The 7,926-nt window shown below is 35.1% G+C and overlaps 1 long non-coding RNA gene across 3 annotated transcripts in view; it reads left to right on the top strand.

Annotated features, from left to right (window-relative positions):
* Positions 1-7,312, top strand: part of LOC110344608 (uncharacterized) — a 70,638-nt gene extending 63,326 nt beyond the window's left edge. For all 3 annotated transcript variants that reach the window (XR_002387272.2, XR_002387273.2, XR_015440343.1), the window contains exons 4-5: positions 5,275-5,352; positions 6,940-7,312. This is a non-coding gene — a long non-coding RNA (uncharacterized LOC110344608). The remainder of the gene's footprint in view (positions 1-5,274; positions 5,353-6,939) is intronic.
* The last annotated feature ends 614 nt before the right edge of the window (positions 7,313-7,926 follow it).

A 7,926-nucleotide genomic window follows, 5' to 3' on the forward strand; every position in this document is an offset into this window, starting at 1 on the left:
AGGAAAACAGAACGAGCCCAATTAAACAACCTGATGCTGCACCTCAAGTTTCTAGAAAGAGAAGAACAGGACAACCCCAGAGCTCATACAAGGGAGGAAATTATAAAGATCAGAGGAGAAATCAATGCAATGGAGACTAAGAGAACGATACAAAACATCAACGAAGCCAAGAGTTGGTTCTTCAAAAGAATCAACAAAATTGACAAACCTTTAGCCAACCTTGTCAGAAAAAGGAAAGAAAATGCCCAAATCCATGCAATTAGGAAAGAAAAGGGTGAAATTACAACAGACTCAGCAGAAATCCAGATGACATCAACACCTACTTCCAGAGCCTATACACCAATAAGATGGACAACACAGAAGTAATGGACAGATTCCTAGATACATATGAATTACCAAAGTTGAACAAAGAAGACCTAAAAATTCTGAACAACCCAATATCAACCAATGAAATTGAAAATGTAATTAAAAACTTATCAACTAAGAAAATCCCAGGCCCTGATGGTTTCACTGCTGAATTCTACAAGACATTTAGAGAGGAACTGCTGCCACTACTGTTGAAACTCTTCAATGAAATTGAAAGTGAAGCAATACTCCCTAATTCATTCCTGGAAGCAAGCATCACCTTGATATCCAAAGCAGGGAAGGACCCAACTGAAAAAGAGAACTATAGGCCAATCTCACTAATGAACATAGATGCAAAAATCTTTAATAAGAAAATGGCAAACATAATGAAGAAGATCATCAAGAAGATCATACACCCTGATCAAGTGGGATTCATCCCAGGGATACAGGGATGGTTCAATATACGAAAATCAATCAATGTAATACACTATATCAATAGACCAAGGACAAAAACCATATGATTATGTCCATAGATGCAGAAAAAGCATTTGACAAAATCCAACATGCATTTATGATAAAAACCCTACAAAAAATTGGAATAGATGGTCTCTACCTCAAACTGATAGAAGCCATCTATGAAAAACCAACAGCCAATATCACACTAAATGGTCAAAAACTGAAATCCTTCATACTCAAATCAGGAACAAGACAAGGATATCCACTGTCACCACTCTTGTTCAATATAGTTCTGCAAACATCAGCCGTTGCAATTAGACAAGAGAAAGAAATAAAAGGAATAAAAATAGGAAATGAAGAAGTTAAATTGTCTTTATTTTCAGATGACATGATACTCTATATAGAAGTCTCCAAGAACTCCACCAAAAGTCTTCTAGACTTAATAACCAAATTCAGTCAAGTAGCTGGTTACAAAGTTAACACACAAAAATCAATATCTTTACTCTACACCAATGACAGACTCACTGAGAGAGAAATAGGGCAAAGAATTCCTTTCACAATAGCATCCAAAAAAATGAAATACCTAGGAATCAACCTAACAAAAGAAATCAAAGACCTCTTCTCTAAAAACTATGGCACTCTGAAAAGAGAGATTGAAGATGATATCAGAAATGGACAGACATCCCCTGCTCCTGGGTAGGAAGGATTAATATAGTGAAAATGGCCATACTTCCAAAACTGATATATAGATTTAATGCAATTCCAATTGAGATCCCAGCCGCATACTTCATAGACCTCGAGAAAACAATCCAAAAATTCATTTGGAGCAGGAAGAGACTGAGAATAACAAAAGCAATTCTAGGTAACAAAGACATGGCAGGGGGTATCACAATCCCCAACCTGCAACTATACTACAAAGCTACTATGATAAAAACAGCATGGCACTGGCAAAGAAACAGACCTGAGGACCAGTGGAACAGATTAGAAGATGCAGAAACAATGCCAGACATACTCAGCCATCTCATCTTCAACAATGGAGCCAAACAGCCTCACTGGAGGAAAGATAGCCTCTTTAATAAATGGTGCTGGAAAAATTGGGCTTCAACTTCCCAAAGATTAAAACTAGACTATATCTCTCACCATGCACTAAACTAAACTCAAAATGGATTAAAGATCTAAATATTAAAATAGAAACTCTGAACCAGTTGGAACAGAGGTTAGGTAGAACCCTTGAAGACATCGGTGTAGGAAAAGATTTTATGAACAAAACCTCAGGTGACTGGGAACTAGCACAAACAATCAACAAGTGGGGTCTCTTCTTATTAAAAAGCTTCTGCACAGCAAGGGAAACCACCAGCAGTGTGAAGAGACAACCCACAATGTGGGAAAAAATCTTCACCTGCTCTTCCTCAGACAAAGGTGTACTATCTCAAATCTATAAAGAATTTAAAAAGATCAGACCTCCCAAATTTAAAGACCCAATCCGAAAATGGGCATCTGAAATGAACAGACATTTCTCAGACAAAGTAGAAATAGCAAATAAATGCATGAAAAAATGTTCAACATCACTGGTCATTCAAGAGATGCAAATGAAAACAATGCTGAGATTCCACTTCACTCCAGAAAGAATGGCTGCTATCATGAAATCAACCAATAACAAATGCTGGCGGGGCTGTGGGGAAAGAGGAACCCTGCTCCACTGCTGGTGGGAGTGTAGACTGGTGCAACCACTGTGGAAATCAGTATGGAGATACCTCAAAGAACTAGGACTTGAAGTCCCATTTGACCCCACTATTCCACTGCTGGGGATCTTCCCCAAAGAATTAAAAGAATCATACCACAGTGATATATGTGCACTCATGTTCATAGCAGCACAGTTTGTAATAGCTAAATCTTGGAAACAGCCCAAATGCCCATCAACTGGAGACTGGATAAAGAAAATGTGGTTTTTTAATAAAATGGAGTACTAGTCATCCATAAAAAATGAGAAATTAGAGACATTTATAGCTAAGTGGATGCACATTGAGGCGATACTCTTAAGAGAAATAAATAGAACACACATGTATAAATACCAAATAGTTTCTCTGGTGTGAAAAACTGAAAGTGTAAATAAGGACTAAATGTATAATAGGTAATGTGAAATAGGAAGAAAATGGGCAAAGGGGAAGGAAGTGGGAGGGCTAGGGGAAAGGATAGAAGGGAATGGGATTAATATGAGAAAATGGAAAAATAGGAACAAAATCTTTGTAAATAGGGAGGACTGGAGGGGTTGAAGGGAGGGCTGGGCAAAGGTGAAAAATAAGAACAAAAAGAGACTATGTAAAGGTGCAAATTTCCAATGATGAATGTCGTTATATTGTATACCTAAAATATACCAATTATTAGAATGAATAATCGATAATGTAAAATAGGAAGAAATGGTCCAAAGGGGTAGGGGTAGTGGGAGGGGCAGTGGAAAGGAAAGAAGGGAAAGGAAAAATGATGAGAAATGGAAAAAATGGAAATAAAGTCTTCATAAATATGGAAGGGTGGAGGGCATTAAGGAGGGCTAGGAATGGGGAAAAAATAAGAACCAAGATGCATTATGTAAAGGTATAATTCCCAATGAGAAATGTAATTGTGTTGTATACCTACAATGTACCAATAAAAGAATTTAATAAAATAAATAAATAAATAAATATTTCAGCCTTTGGGAAACATTATTGAATTTTAAGTGTTATTTATAATCATATAAAATCTAGAAGTTTTATGTTTTGCAATCATTGTATAATACTACAAACTGTTCATTTCTATTTTGGTTATATTTTCTTCCAAACGCTACAAAATATTATCATTAATTTTCTGAGATAGTAACATATATCAAATCATTTTAAGAATATAATATTAACTTGAGGGAGATTTATTTTAACATTTAACTTTCTTAACCTAAGACAGTCATAAGTCTTTTTAAGAGAAAGTAACTTTGAAAACATATCAAGTTTATTGTATTAAGGAACAATCATTAAGTTTCTAAACATATAAGTCCTAGTACTCTTATATACTATTTCCTTAAGGAAGTATTTTTACAGCATTGATACAATTGAAGATGCAGTTAAAATATAAATCACAATTATTCTTTTAATAATATATACATAATAATACATTTCTTAAAATTCATCATCATTCATTAATATTATTGAATGAATGCTTAAGACTCATGCATACAATTATAATGGCTTCATGACAATTTAATTTCATTTAGTAAGTTTATGATAATCTCATCACTATTATTAGAAATAAATATATTATTTACAGTAGAAAAATAGCTTTAAAAATATGGCATATTTTGCCTTTTGTATCGTAGTTACCCTAACATATGGGTTACTCAATTTGTAGACATGAGAATTAAATGATGTAGTAGGGATTGCACAGCTAAGAATTAGAGGATTTACCTGTTTGGATGAAGGCAAGGAGGTCTGATTGTCTAATTTTCTATAAAATCTAATACTTCTGGAAGTAGTACACTATAAAATAGCTTTTAAATATGTCTATGTATGCATTAGTATGACAGCAAATGACACTGGAAACAATTTTTAAGCTATATTGAAATCAAAGTCCTAAAACTTATCTAAACACTCACATATGAGGATATAAACCAACTCTTTTTAATATTTTAGCAAGAAATATATATAAATATAAATATATATAATAAATACATATATATGTATATTTTAGGTATACAATATAATGACATTCATCATTGGAAATTTGCACCTTTACATAGTCTCTTTTTGTTCTTATTTTTCACCTTTGCCGAGCCCTCCCTTCAACCCCTCCAGTCCTCCCTATTTACAAACATTTCCTTTTTTGAAAAAATGGTATTCAGTTCAACAACAAATTACATGCTTAATTAAATTCTTTACTTTATTTCTCCAAGTGTTAATTCCATGAGGTGGTAGTATTTGGAATGCTAAGAGCAAAATGGAAATATTTTACAGCAAAAGAGGCAAATATTTTTATGTAACATACCCTCCTGATTTGGGATTCTCTTTGGGTGAAAGTTATTTAACCTTACCTTAGCCAAATGAAGGCATTTTGTTTTGAAGAGATACCATGTAGCTATATTCTAAAGATAACTCACTTTCCTTTTCACATTTTTCTAGGATAAAATGTCCTCTTTGTTTCCACGTTGGCTAGGTTCAGTATACAAAAGTGAATATACCCTTGAATCACATATATTACTTTAAAAGTAGGATACATCCAAGGACGTCACAGTGACAATAACAATGATTAATGATGAATTAACAAAAAAGTATATTTTTACATATACTCATTATAGAAGTCTTCGCTTCTACTAACCTATTATATTTTCTTCCTGGGAACACAATCACACCCTATTTGAAGACTTTTAAAGTTAGGAAATGCTGTGTCCCTGCTCTCATCAGTGAGTCATACATAACTCTGCATGAGATCTATTTTTGTCTTTCCGGGTAGACTAGAGACAAATACTTGGAAGAACTGGAGATCAGAGACCACAGCTACCTCCTGACCAGAAATTTCTCTGAACTTTAGGTGGGTGACAAATAAAACTTTATATTGTTAAGTTGCTGAGATTTCAGTTGGTGCAGCCTTGGGAAATGAATAATGTCATAAATTGTTTACTTAAGAAGTAAAGATGCTGAGATTTATTTAAAGTTATTTAGTGGATTTCTCATGAATATACTGGTACTACGTAGGCTATTTGAGACTGAAGTATGAGGTTTTTTTTACTCTGGATTATCTATGTTCCATTTTTGGTTGTGTTGTCACATATGATTTTTGCATAGTACTTGCAAGTTCAATCCCTGGAGTCAGAGCAATTTGCATTTCCAAAACTTTTAATAGTTACTAGATATATGGACTCAGAATCATTTTGTAATCGTTGCTATTTTTTCATTTAAAGTATGGAAATAATAGAAGCTGATAGTTTCTTATGATTAATTGATTAGGTGAGGCCATGTGAATTAAAGGCTCACCATATATCTCATACATAACCATAAAATATGAGAAATTATTTGATGTTTGATTTGAAGCCTACCCAAAATACAAAATTTGCAATCCACATTCTCTCTCACTATTTACAAATTTTTATTGCTCATCTTTCCTCTTTTATGCTCAACTGTCTTTATATTTATTTTTTATTTTTGGTACTGGGGATCATACTCGGGTCCTTGCTCTTGTGCAGCAGGCAGTGAAACCACTGAGCTAAATCCCTAGCCCCTCAACTGTCTTTATTTATCTCAAGTTTTTTATATAAATCCAACTTTCAAATTCAGGTATGTAGAATTATGTTTTGAGTTGTTCTTACTTCTTATTAACAGTGAAAAATAAATATGAAATAAATATACTATACAGAATTGAAAACAAAATATTCTATGTTAAGGTATATAACATAGTAGGTAGTGAAATATATATTCTCATGCAAATTACAGGTTTTGATGGCCCTGGTAACAGTGACAAAATGACTTTAGGAAAAAGGTAGAGTTTTAAGTTCTGTCCTAAAATGGATTTGTTTCTGAAGGTAATATGAGGCTACAAACTACTAAATTTTCTAAGTGCTACTGTTAATCAGTTATATGGCTCTAGCCCATATTTTTGATGTTCACATGAAATGTACTAGAGAAAATAGAAAAGCAAGTAAATAAGGCATACAGAGTAGCCCCTGCTGGATGGAATGTTTTAGAACAATACTGTTGGGGTTTGAGAAAAATTGTAAAAGTGAAATTGTAGAGTTAGTTTTAAAGTTAGAATGAAAATTATTTTACATAGCCTAAGTAATGGAGAATTTTTAAGGTATGTCAGACCTTTTGTGTTTGGGGCACCAGGCTTGGCAAAGTCACCTAAATAAACTAGGATAAGCTATATGTTTGGCATCTGCAAATTACTTCATTTTTTTCTACCTAGTGATTTTAGATCTGGGAGATTACTGAGTGTATTCTCATTTTGTAATAGGTTTTTAGGATTTTTTTCCTACAGTTTTTTCTTTTCCCCAAAGGGATCTGGCCAAATTAAAAAGCACTGGTAAACAGGCATATCAGTACCTCTGACCTCACAGTGACCTACTCTCATTCTTCATCTCAGTGCTAAGGACTGTTAACAGTGTGTTATCTTTCTGTCTAGGTACTTTTGAAACAGGACTTAAGAAGAAAAGAATCAAGTTTCCCAACCTTAAGAAATATGGCTGTTTTTCTTTGTTCTAATACAGACAAAATCAGTGGCTTTGTCCCTATAAATAAAGTTTTATAATCTCCTGATCTCATAACATCCTGTTTTTGCCCAACCAAAGGCACTGGAATATGTTAAGTGGGGAAACTGTCACAGCTTGATAAACTACCTTTGTTCTGCCTACCCATTCTGAAGTTACATGCTACTAGGTAGATCAATTTCCTTGACAGCATGTATTAAACTGAAGTCCTTCCTTTGTTTGGGGCTCAACTTTGGATAGGAGTCTGATGAGATGGTGTACACCTAAATAAAATCCTCCTGTTTCACCTGTTGGTCTCTCTGGTCTCTTGAGTTCCCACAACATTTCCTGGCCACCATGACAAGACTGGAGACAATACTCTTGCTGTCTCCTTTGCCTGCAGAAACAGGGGCCCTGATATAGGGGAAGCTCAAGACCCCTGACATCACTGGGAAAGACTCAAGGTTGGAGAGAAAATTGGCCCTCCTACAGCCAAGATTCCTCCTATATCAGGGCAATGGAACCTGAGAGGCTACAGGATGATTCCGGAATAGCACACTACAGGATTGTGGTAAGGTTTTGGGGACCAGAAAAAGGAAAGACCTGTCCCATAAGGATGGAAGAAGAGGTTGCTCACCTCCCAGGGTGTACTAAGTGATCTGATTTGGATTTAGTCAGACAAAACTTACAACCCCAAGCTCAGAACACAGGAGGGGCCCACAGAGAGAGTGGCTTGCAACTGAGAATGTATGAGTGGCACACAGAAAAAGTGGCTCTCAACTGGGAATGTTGGAGTGACCTGCAAAGAGAATGCCCTACAAAAGGGGTGAGAGTTGCTCACAGTGAGATTGGCCTGCAAGAGACATAGGAATGGCCCATGGCTAGAGTGGTTCACAAGAGGTGTACCTAGGAGTCGATCCAGG

Source organism: Heterocephalus glaber, unplaced genomic scaffold (genome assembly GCF_053883595.1).
Source record: "Heterocephalus glaber isolate CG9 unplaced genomic scaffold, H.glaber_assembly_v1.0 deba00001497, whole genome shotgun sequence".
NCBI classification, from domain to species: Eukaryota; Metazoa; Chordata; class Mammalia; order Rodentia; family Bathyergidae; genus Heterocephalus; species Heterocephalus glaber.